Source organism: Cebus imitator, unplaced genomic scaffold, assembly GCF_001604975.1.
Source record: "Cebus imitator isolate Cc_AM_T3 unplaced genomic scaffold, Cebus_imitator-1.0 Scaffold329, whole genome shotgun sequence".
NCBI lineage: Eukaryota > Metazoa > Chordata > Mammalia > Primates > Cebidae > Cebus > Cebus imitator.
The window spans coordinates 1,491,934-1,503,320 of NW_016107644.1; the positions used below are offsets into that span (position 1 = coordinate 1,491,934).

The following is an 11,387-nucleotide window of genomic DNA, read 5'->3' on the forward strand; positions in this document are numbered from 1 at the left end:
GGGGCAGGGAACTGACTCCCTGGAAAGGGGCCCCAGGCTGCGGGGCAGGGAAGGGGCCCCAGGCTTCGGGGCAGGGAGAAGGAAGCCAGGAAGGGCCTGCCGGACTCTGTGGTGAGGACAGAAAGCTGGGAGTGCAATGAGGCACAGATGCCTAGCATTCATCCACAGGGTACCTCATAAGTGAAATCTGTCCAGAGAGAGGGCTGTGGGGTCCTGCATGGGACTGTCTTAAAGCATTCGCGTGAGAACTCCTTGGTGGACGCATCCAACCACCCCAGGCCAGAGAAAGAAGCACCCAGAAGAATTAGGTGTATTAGTCCCAGTTGTGAACACAGGGCCAGGCATAGTGCCCGTGCCCGCTAATGAGAAGACAGGAAGTGAAGGTTCATGAGGCCATGGGTAGAGCATCCAGAACGCGGGAAGAATGAGCCCTGCACTCCATACCGCTCTGCTCCTCCTGAAAATCTCGAAAAGTAAGACCCCAAAAGACCAAACTGCTCCCAAGTGAATTAACTGCAACCAAGAACATGACCCAAGAATATTAACAAGAAATTTTATATATCCAGCATTCGACAAGCAAAACTCATGTTGTCTGAGGCCCAATCAAAAATCACCAAGAATCCTTAAAGCATGAAATTTCAGCACTCGAAAGCATAAATCAATCAATTGAGACCAACCCAGGACTGACACAAGATGTTAGAATTAGCAGAAAAAGGCATCTTTAAAGTTATGGAAACAGTAACCCATATGTTCACAAAGCCAAGTAGAGACACGGAACCTATAAAAAGACATAAATTGAAATTTTAGAAATAAAAAGCACAGTGCCTGAGCTGAAAACTACACTCTCGGGATTAATGGCAGAAGTAAAGGTTAATGGATTTGAAGATCTAGCAACATAAACTATTCAAAAGGAAAGAGAGAGGGAAATCTTAAAAATAAACAGTGCATTGTTAAGCTATAACTTCAGACAGTGTGTACTGGGAGCCACTGGGGGGGAAACAGACAACAAACTGAAGAAATAATGGCTGAAATATTTCCAACTTTGATGAAAATTATGAATGCACAGATCCAAGTCAAAGAATCCCAAATACAAGAAACAGGAAGAAAACGACACAAAGACTATCAATTTTCTGAAACCACCAATAAGGAGAAAAATCGTCCGTGCTCGGCTTATTTCACTTAATGTCCTCTAAGTTCGCCCAGATTGCTGCAGATGACGGGGTTTCCTTCTTTTGTTATGTCTGAATAGCATTCCATTGTGAATATACCACATTTTCTTTATCCGTCCATCTGTTGGTGGACACAAGTTAATTTCTAATCTTGGCCGTTGCGAATAATGCTGCAATGAACGTGGCAGTGCAGGTATCTCTTTCCTGTGCTCACTTAGTTCTTTGGATATATATCCAGTAGTAGGATTGCCACCATTACTGTCATATGGCAGCTCTATTTTGAATTTCTTGAGGAACTTCCAGGCTGTTTTCTACAGTGGCTGCATTAATTTACATTCTCACCAACAGTGTGAAAATCACTGTTAACATCATTATTGTGCTTGTAGTGCTGGCCCAGGCCATAAGGCAAGAAAATGAAATGAAATCATCCAAATTAGAAAAAAAATGAAACTCTTAATACACAGATGATAGAATTGTTTATGTAGAAAATGTGATGGAATCAATAAAAAACAATGATAGGTCTAATATCTGAGTTTATCAAGGTTGTAGAATACAAGAATGTAAAAATCAAATGTAGTTCTATGTAATAGGAACAATCAAAAATTAAAATAAAAATTAAGACAATAGAAAAATATTATTTAAAATAGTACAGGAAATATGATAAAACCATCACAAAAGATGAGAAAGACCTGTACACTGAAAACTAGAAAGTACTGCTGAGATCAAATAAATAAGACCTACGTAAATGGAGAGACACGGTGTCTATGGGTCAGAAGACTCACTATTGTAAAGGTGCAAATTATCCCTCAAAATTGATTTATATATTAAATAAAATCCTAGTTTAAAAAGAAAAAAAACAGTAAGCAGCTGGGCACAGTGGCTTGCACCTGTAATTCCAGCACTTTGGGAGGCTGAGGCAGCAGGATCACTTGACACCAGGAGTTCAAGACCAGCCTGGGCAACAGCACAAGACCCATCTCTACAAAACATTTTAAAAATTAGCTGGGTGTGCTGTCACACACCTGTAACACCAACTACTCAGGAAGCTGAGGTGGCAGGATGACTTGAGTTCAGGAATTTCAAGTTATGATGAGCTAGGATCACACCACTTAACTCTGACCATGTCCCCCAAAAAAACCAAAAAAAACAAAGAAACAAACCCCAAAAAGTAAGCTTATTCATGGGAATTGACAAACTGAATCTAAAATTCATCTGAAAATGCAAATGATCTAGAAGAGCCCAAAAACCTCTTTACACAGAAACAAATGGAGTTCTAACCGGTTGCGTGGCTTACTGGAAAGCTGCGGCAATCACGACACTGTTAGATCCACAGATCGACGGTACACAGCAGAGTCCAGAAATAGACACAGGCAAATATTGGCAACTGATTATTGACAAAGAGGCGGAAGCAATTCGGTGGAGAAAGAATAATAATTTCAAACAAATTATGCCAAGACAAATGAAAATCCATATTCAAAAAATTAAACTTGAGCAAATGGTTTGCTCCAAATGAGTCACAGATCTAACTGTAAAACCTAAAACTGTGAGACTTACAAAAGTAAACATACCTTCAAATGTTACGAACTTGGGCTAGGCATAGATTTTGTAAATATGACACTAAAAGATGCAATCCATAGAACAAAAAATTGATAAACTGAAATTTATGAAAATTAAAAACTTACACTCTTTAAATGACATTATCAGGAGATTGAAATGACAAATCATAGACTGGTAAAAGTATTTGGAAATTATGTCTCGTAAGGCCTTGTGTCTAGAATATATAAAGAAATCTCGGAAATCAAGAAAAATTAAAACTGTGGGTAGTTCACCACAGAAGATGCATATAAACACATGAAATAATTCTTAACATCATTAGTCATTAGAGGAAAGCAAATTAATATCCTATGAGACACTACCTCTTACCCATTACCAAGCGTGCCAGGTCATGGCAGGAATACAGAGCAGCGGGAGCCCTCACACACGGCCGGGGCACAGGTCAGACGGTGCAGTCGGGCTGTGAAGGAGCGGGGTGGTCCCAGGAAAAGTTAAAGCCCTTGCTATCCACCCACAAAGAAAGCAAGCGTGTGCTCTTACACACACTTGTTCACAAACGTTCACAGCAGCTTTGTTTGGAACAGTCTACACAGCGAACAACCCAGTGTGCAGCGCAGGTGAGTTCACCTGGCATATCCCTGCGACGGTACGGTATCGGCAATAGGAAGGAATGAACTATTTGGGATACGTGCACCCCAAAATAATTATGCTGAATCACGCAAGCCAGAAAAAAGGAGTATATACTGGATAATTCCATTGTTTATAAACTTCTAGAAAATTCTAACCTATGTGTAGTGATAGAATCCATGGTTTCCTGGGAGGGAGGAATGACAGGGGGCAAAGTGTGGCTGCAGGTGATGGCATCAATGTGTTCATTGTCTCGATGGTGGTGATGCTTCCACCGGGATCTGATACGCCAAAACTTACCGAATTGTCCATTTTAGATGTGGGCGTTGTTGAAAGCTATTTACGCGTCCTACGACGGTTAGTTTTCCGAGTCACCTTGGCTAGGCCATGGGCGCCAGTTGCTTGGTCAAACACAAGTCTAGATGTGAATTTAAATCCGCAGACTCTGAGTAAAGCACATCACCCGCCGTAACGTGGGTGGGCTTGTCCAATCAGCTGAAGACTTAAGAGAAAACGGACTGAGAGCAGCCACAGGAGAGGACGTTCTGCTCACAGGATGCCTTCAGACTTGAGCTGCACCGTCAGCCCTTTCCCGGGTCTTCAGCTGCTGGCCTGCCCTGCAAGGTCCCACAATTCCACCAGCCAGTTAATCTCGCTCTCTCTCTCTTTCCAGACAGTCATGTGCTGAATGGTGATGTTCAGGTCAACAGTGAACCTTAGGTAGGATGGCGGCCCCGTAAGATTACAACACTGACCGGGTGTGGTGGCTCACGTTTGTAATCCCAGCACTTTGAGAGGCCAAGGCGGGTGGGTCACATGAAGACACGAGTTCAAGACCAGACTAGCCAACATGGCAAAACCCCGTCCGTCTCACTGAAAAGTACAAAAGTTAGGTTGGGCGCGGTGGCTCATGCCTGTAATGCCAGCACTTAGAGAGGCCAAGGCAGGCAGATTGCCTGAGCTCAGGAGTTTGGGACCAGTCTGGGCAACATGGTGAAACCCCGTCTCTACTAAAATACAAAAAAATTAGCCAGGCATGGTGGCGTGCGCCTGTAGTCCCAGCTACTCAGGAGCTGAGGCAGAAGAATCCCTTGAACTCAGGAGGCAGAGGCTGCAGTGAGCCGAGATTGCATCCCTGCACTCCAGCCTGGGCAACAAAGCAAGACTCTGTCTTAAAAAAAAGAAAAACAAAAAAATTATCTGGGTGTGGTGGTGGGTGCCTGTAGTCCCAACTACGCAGGAGGCTGAGGCAGGGAGAAGCGCTTGAACCCAGGAGGCGGAGGTTGCAGGGAGCCGAGATGGTGCCACTGCACTCCAGCCTGGGCAGCAGAACAAGACTCCATCTCAAAAAAAAAAAAAAAAAAAAATTATAATACCATATATTCTATACATTTTCTACATTTAGATAGATAAATCTATAGTGTTACAATCGCCTACTCAGTGCACACGGTGCAGGTTTGTAGCCTAGGAGCAGCGGCCTCTGCCTACCGTATTGCCTGGGTGTGTGGCAGGCCACCATCTTGATCTGAGTAAGTACCAGTTCACACGACAGAGTCGCCTAACACCGCGTTTCCCAGAATATATTCCCACTGTAAGTGATGCACCACTGCACACACACACACACACACACACACACAGCCTATTGGTTCTGTTTCCCCAAAGAACCCCCATCAACACACCTCCATGAAGCTGTTTAAAATACAAGATAGAAAACACGAGGCCCTCCGGGCACGCTCCCACTGACAACAAACGTAAACCTCCAAGGGGAGAAATGGACACGAGACACTTCAACAAAGACAACTGAAAACGTGATTTGCCACATTATGATAACAATAGTGTTATATTATGATATTCTCGTTTGTTTCTTTCTGTTTTAAAACCTCTCAAATTAAAGGAAGATATCCCATAAATGCATTGAAAGGGTTCTTGCTAATCAAGAATAAAAGACAAACCCACTAAGAGAAAACTTGAAAAAGAATAAAAACAGTTGATCTACGAAAGGCACTGAAAGGGCCTACATAAAAATTGTGAATCCTCATTAGACAAATGCAAATGAAAACAACAGTGAAATTTCTTCCTACGGGCAAAATTGTCCGAGACACCCACGCCAGGGATCATATCCGGGGCCAGCGTGAACAGACCGGCGCAGGGAAGCCTCCCACGTGCTGTCCGGAGGGGTACAAATTAATATTAATCTTTTTGGGAATTCATTTGGCAATATAGAGCAAGTCCTCAAAATGATGTCCTTATTTGGACCTAAGAGTTCCAGCTCTGTAATTTTTTTCTGTAAATAACCATAAATATAGAAAATGATTTCAGTAAAACCGTGTTCATTTCTGAAGTGTTTTCCAAACACTAGAAATCGTCACAATGTCCAAAAATTAAGGTTGATTGAATAAATGGCAGTATTTATGTGTCACAGAATTTCAGGCTGCCAGAAGACATAATATTCTGGAAGGATACATAATGCCGTGAAATAATATTCGCTATGTGCTAAGAAATCTGTTTACGAAATATTTACAGGATGAATGCATATGTGCAAAAGGATATGGAAGATATTAACAAAACGCTCAATGTGGTAAACTCAGAGTGGCAGAACTGAGGAACATTCTGTATTCCCTTTGCTTGTCTCTCAATTTTGCTTTTTTTTGTTTTTTTGAGATAGGAGTTTTGCTCTTGTTGCCAGGCTGGAGGGCAGTGGCCCCATCTCGGCTCAACACAACCTGTGCTTCCCAGGTTCAAGTGATTCTCCTGCCTCAGCCTTCTGTGTAGCTGAGATTACAGGCGTGTGCCACCACGCCAAGACAATTTTTTTTGTATTTTTAGTAGAGATGGGGTTTCTCCATGGTGGTCAGGCTGGCCTCGAACTCCCGACCTCAGGTGATCTGCCCGCCTCGGCCTCCCAGAGTGCTGGGATTATAGGTATGAGCCACCGTGCCCGGCCCTCCATTTTGCATTTTTTTTGATGAATGTGATTTGGTGATGAGAGGTCATGGGCACAGTCCTCAGAGCAGGTTCTCTGGAGCAGACTACCTGGGTCCCAGCCTCAGCTCCCATGGCTGCCTACAAATCCCAGGGCAATTTGCTTCACTCCCCCATGCCCAGGTTCCAGGTATCGACTGCGTCCCAGGGCTGTTATGAAGATGAAGTGAGTGTGTACATGCAGGCCCTTGGACTAGGGCCTGGCCCGTAGTATGGGATAGATCAATACTACTTATTGTCATTATTAGACGGGATCAATACAATGGATAATTATCGTTAAATAATGCATTCATGCCATTTATCAACTCTCTGCAAAGCACTGTTTTCAGGGCTGAGAATTCAGCAGCCAGGTGGGCTCTGTCCTTGGGGGCACACAGTTTGTGCCTGCTGGGCCTCGCCTTCCCCATGTGCATCTTCTGGCCTTTTGTGCTGTCTTTCCTGTGGCCTGGAAGCTGGCTGAGAAGCTGCCTGAGCCCTCCAGTGTTCACAGCCATCCCCAGCAGCTGGCAGGGTCCATCTCAATGGCCATCCCTGCTAGTTCCCTGATCTGCCTGCCTCCCTTCCTCTTTCCCTCTCTCCCTTTTTTCCCCTCCCCCCCCCATTCCATCCCATGTTTCCTCCTTCTTTCCTCCTTCCTTCCCTCCCTTCCTCCCTTCCTCTTTCCTTCCTTCCTTCCTTCCTGCTTTCCTGACAGGGTCTCCTCTGTCACCCAGGCCAGAGTGCAGTTATACAATCAGAGCTCAATGCAGCCTCGAACTCTTGGGCTCAAGCGATCCTCTCACCTCAACCTCCTGAGTAAATGGGACTACAGGTGCGCACCACCATGCTGTCTAACTTTTTGATTTTTTGTAGATATGGGGTCCTGCTGTGTTGCCCAGCTGGTCTCGAACTCCTGGCCTCAAGCTACCCTCTCTTCTTGGCCTGCCAAAGTGCTAGAATTATCGGCTTGAACCACTGCACCCAGCCATGCCCAGGTTCTGCAGCCAGAAGCCTGGGGAGTCTCTTGGGACCTCTCTGCCATGCCCACCACTCTGGAGTCCCCACAGCTCATCAGCTGTACTTCCTGGAGAGCTGCCAAGACCCCTCATCCCTGTCCTCACAGCTGCTCCTGAGAAGCTAGCCACCCTGGCTGTCACCTGGATTTTCCCAGCCACTGCCAAGCTGGCTCCACTCCCTCTGCCAACCTGGGTCCTCCCCAGCCGTCAGAGTAAGCTCCTGATACAATGCATGTGGGATATGTGTGTGCAAGGTGAAGCCTGCAGTTGTTTTCAGAAGGCGGCACAGATCCAGGGGCGAGCAGGCACCGCAGCCAGCCACAGGCTCCCCGTGCCATTCGGACACCTGTGTGCTTGCTTTAGGGGACAGCGCTGGCCTCGCATAAAATACATTTTTCTCCCACGTATCAGCGGGACATCCTGACATGTCACCCAGTGAAAACATCCAGCTCCAAATTCAGGATCTCAGGGGCCCCTTGGTCAGTTGGGCACCCACAACCTAACGGCAAATATAAGACACACTCACTGCAGAGGAGCGGACGGAGGAGGGAACCACAACCCACCCCCAGCCGACCACAGCAGAACACAGCCAGCAGTGGACTCATATCCCCAGGAGGGCAGCAAGGACGCCACCTGACTGCAATACGTGCCGGGGGCTGCACGCTGGTCAGCCACCCTCCTCTCTGGGTGACGTCCCTTTCTATTGTCCTCCTCAGCCAAGCTGGGTACCCACCGTGCGGGACACCCCTCCCATGGGCCAGGCCTCCGAAGCATCCCAGGACCGGTGGCTTGGTGTGGGGTGAGAGCTGAGGACTCCCTCAAGGGTTAAACAATTGCCACCCCTGTGCTTTTGGGAAGGAGTGAAGGCGATGGTGTGATTATTTAATAGACTTATTTAGGGTTCAAAATCCAAACTCCTGACAATTCCAGCTAGTAATCAAAAACAGCCCATCAACAACAGCAAAAAATCGTCAATCTGCAGCGTGTGTTGGGATCCAGAACGGAGCTTTCTGTTCCCTAGCAACAGAATTCAGGCTGCGCTCAGCCCCATCCTCAATTTCCATCGTGGTCTCTCTCTCCAGGCCTCTGGAAACACGGCCGGGATGGGGCTGGACCAGGTACCTGCCTTTGCCTTCGGGCTGTCTGGGGTGGTGTCTCTGTAATTACATCAAGGGTGCTGTCCCACGGGAGGCCCCGCCTCTTCAGTCTGATCTCTGACCCCACACGTCCCCTGTCTCCCGCTCCTCGGCTCCCTCTACTTGTAACCTGGGTGGAGAATTCACCTTTTCCAGCATCGCCAGGTTTCAGACTCTTAACCATTCTGGACTCCAAGTCACAAGCACCAAGCGTTCCCCTTTCATTCCCTTTTTTTGGAAATTTTCAGCGCGCAATGCACCAGCCACTACATTCCCACAGCCCAGGGTTTCCCGCCATAGCCCTAATGCTGAGGTCACAAAAACCTCAGCGTCTGAGTTCCCGCATACAGCAGGCCGTGGACCGCACTGCACCCCTTTTCCTCAGCTTGGGAGCGCTCCCCAGCCACCCCACTGTCACCACAGCCCCTGTCCTTGGCAGGAAGGCTCCAGTGTACCCTCCCAAAGTCAAGGTAGACGGCATCTCTCTTCGAACCATATTTTTAAAACAAAGAAAATTACTGTAAACCAAATTATTGGGTGGGCAACCAGCATTTCGAAAATGGATTAGGATGGAATAGAGAACATCAGAGTATTGTTGGGGTAAATACTGCTCCGGAAACGTTCACTTCAAGCATGTGTGTGCATGTGTTCACGTGTGTGCACATGTGTGTTCATGTGTGTGTGCTCATGTGAGTGCACATGTGCATATGTATGTGCATGTGTGTGTGTTTGTCTTAAGAATGAGACAAAAAGGGTGTGGATAGCAGCCTACCAGAAGCCTGCCCTGGCACCGGAAGCCCGCCCTGGCACTGGAAGCCCGCCCTGGCACCAGAAGCCCACCCTGGCACACACCTGGCTGCGCTCGAGAGCATGATTCAGGGTAAATGCTCCCTCCTGGCTCTCCACTCCCTCCCATCGTGACGGCCGCCACATTGCACTGGAATTGTTTCCTTGTCTGCTTCCCAAACTGACAGAAACTCTGTGTCTTGTTGGCTTTCCCAGCCCCAGTGCCTGGCCCTAGTAGGTGCTCCACGAGTAGAGGCTGAATGAAGGCATGTCTGGTGCAGGAGTTCCGCATGGACAGGATGAAATGGAAGCTGTCACATTTTAAAAGCCACGTCCTTTTTAGCAGGATAAAAGGCTTCGGTGGAAGTAATGAAGTGGTGAAGGTGGAGACCTGGGCATCAGTGGTTGGCTCCACAGAATCCCATCAAGGGAGGCCCTCCCTGCCAGGGTCCCATGACCACCCTGCACATCCAGAGGCAAGGGGTGCGTGACCACCCCAAAGTTGTCAGGACCCCCAACCTCTGCAGTCACCTCCCTGCCAGGAAAGAGAGCAGCGAGAAGCCGCAGTTGAGAAGATACTAAACAGGAAAGTCAGTGTTTTAATTAAACAGGGATTGAAAACTGCTGGGGAAAAACAAGCGTGGAAACAATCATATTAACGCAAGAATCCTGTCGGAGCCCCTGGCAAGGACGCTTCAGTCCACACCAACCACTGGGATGGGGGTTAGAGGACCTGCAGTGAGCAACTGCCTTTCTTGGCCTCAGTTTCTCCAAAGTGTTGTGTGTGTATGTGTGTGTGTGCATGAATGTGTGTGAGTGTGAGAGACTGAAGGAGAATACGTGTGCACGTGTGGTGCGGTTTGTGCTCCAGGGGTGAATGCCCGCAGGCATGAGCTGTGCATGAGTGTAGGGCTGGGTCCACATGCCCTCACCAACCTGGACCAGGCCTCAAGATGCAGGGAGGACGCTGCTTCTCGCTGGTTGCTCAATCCGACTCGCAGGCCCTCTACTGGCTCCTCAGAAAAGGGTCTCTGGCTCCAAAAGAAGCTCTCGGGGTGCTCCAGGCCCCAGCCCCTGTGCCGGATGGAGATCTTGTGAGTCCCGGGGCAGGAGTCCTATTGGCCGCCAACCTGCAAGAAGGGAGAGCTCGGGGTGGCGCTGCTGCAGGTGCCCGCAGGAGCCAGTGCCTCCCCCGGCAGCAGGGCCACCCGGGCCTCCCGGACTGGGGAGCGAGTCTCCTGGGCTGCAGAGGGAGGTGCAGAGGGAACATAAGCAGCAGAGGTGGACATGGGGAACGTGTCCTCATGGGGCCCACTCTTCCCATTTTTAGCTTGTTGTTAGAGGGGTGAACTTGTTTTGCAGATGGTCATTGACTGTGCAAGTAAAATAGATGACGGTCACTGTCACCCTCTCAGAAAGCACACCTCCATAGGACCAGTCCCGGGACTGGAAGCCGGAGGCGCCACCGAGAGCTGGTCCTGCAGGGACTCCAGGAAGATGGGCCAGGAGATGGCTCAGCAAGGAATCGGCCGTGGCAGAGTGGTCCTGGGGCGGAGGACGGAGGGGACGTGCGCGCCTGTGCCCGGCAGTGCCACACAGGGGGGAGGAGGAGCCCTCATGCGCGCGGGGCCTCCCGTGAAGGTGACTCTGCTGCGGTCCGAGGCTGTGCTCCCCGTGGACTCAGGGACCCCACTGCACGAGCCCTACTTGGGGTGACAGGGCCCCCCCCTGGGGAACAGGCCCAAAGCACCCTCTACTTGGAATAAGCTCCGGGTCCAAGTCCCACAACCCACCTTAGGAGACGTCTGGCCCCCACCCTCAGCCTTCCAGGCCTCGGCGGCGGCAGCGGAGGGGGACCCGGAAGGCCCGAGTCCGCAAACTTCACCCGGCCAGGCCGTCCTCCGGGGTGCCCAGGCTGCGGGCGCGCCAGGCCGTCTCTGTCGCCATCCAGAGGAGCGGCTCGGGCGCGGCGTCCCTCCGCCCGCCTTCTTCCCCGCCAGTCCCGGGTCGGCGGCGGGAGCCCCCCGCGGCGGCGGGCGCGCGCGTCTCGCACGGATGCCGGGGCGCGCTTAGCCGGGGCGCGCAGTGACGCCCAGAGCGGGGCCGGCGTCCCCCGGGCGGGCCGGCGCGGGGTCGGC

At 49.5% G+C, this 11,387-nt stretch overlaps 1 long non-coding RNA gene across 3 annotated transcripts in view; it reads right to left on the reverse strand.

Annotated features, from left to right (window-relative positions):
- The window catches only part of LOC108286856, a 56,016-nt gene extending 44,743 nt beyond the window's left edge, over nucleotides 1-11,273 (reverse strand). For 2 of the 3 annotated variants that reach the window (XR_005196379.1, XR_001818110.2), the window contains exons 1-3: nucleotides 11,043-11,273; nucleotides 10,186-10,379; nucleotides 9,316-9,784 (exon numbers count right to left, since the gene is read on the reverse strand). This is a non-coding gene — a long non-coding RNA (uncharacterized LOC108286856). Of the gene's footprint in view, nucleotides 1-9,315; nucleotides 9,785-10,185; nucleotides 10,493-11,042 lie in introns of all 3 variants that reach the window. The other variant, XR_005196380.1, reaches the window with a different exon arrangement.
- Nucleotides 11,274-11,387: the final 114 nt, after the last annotated feature.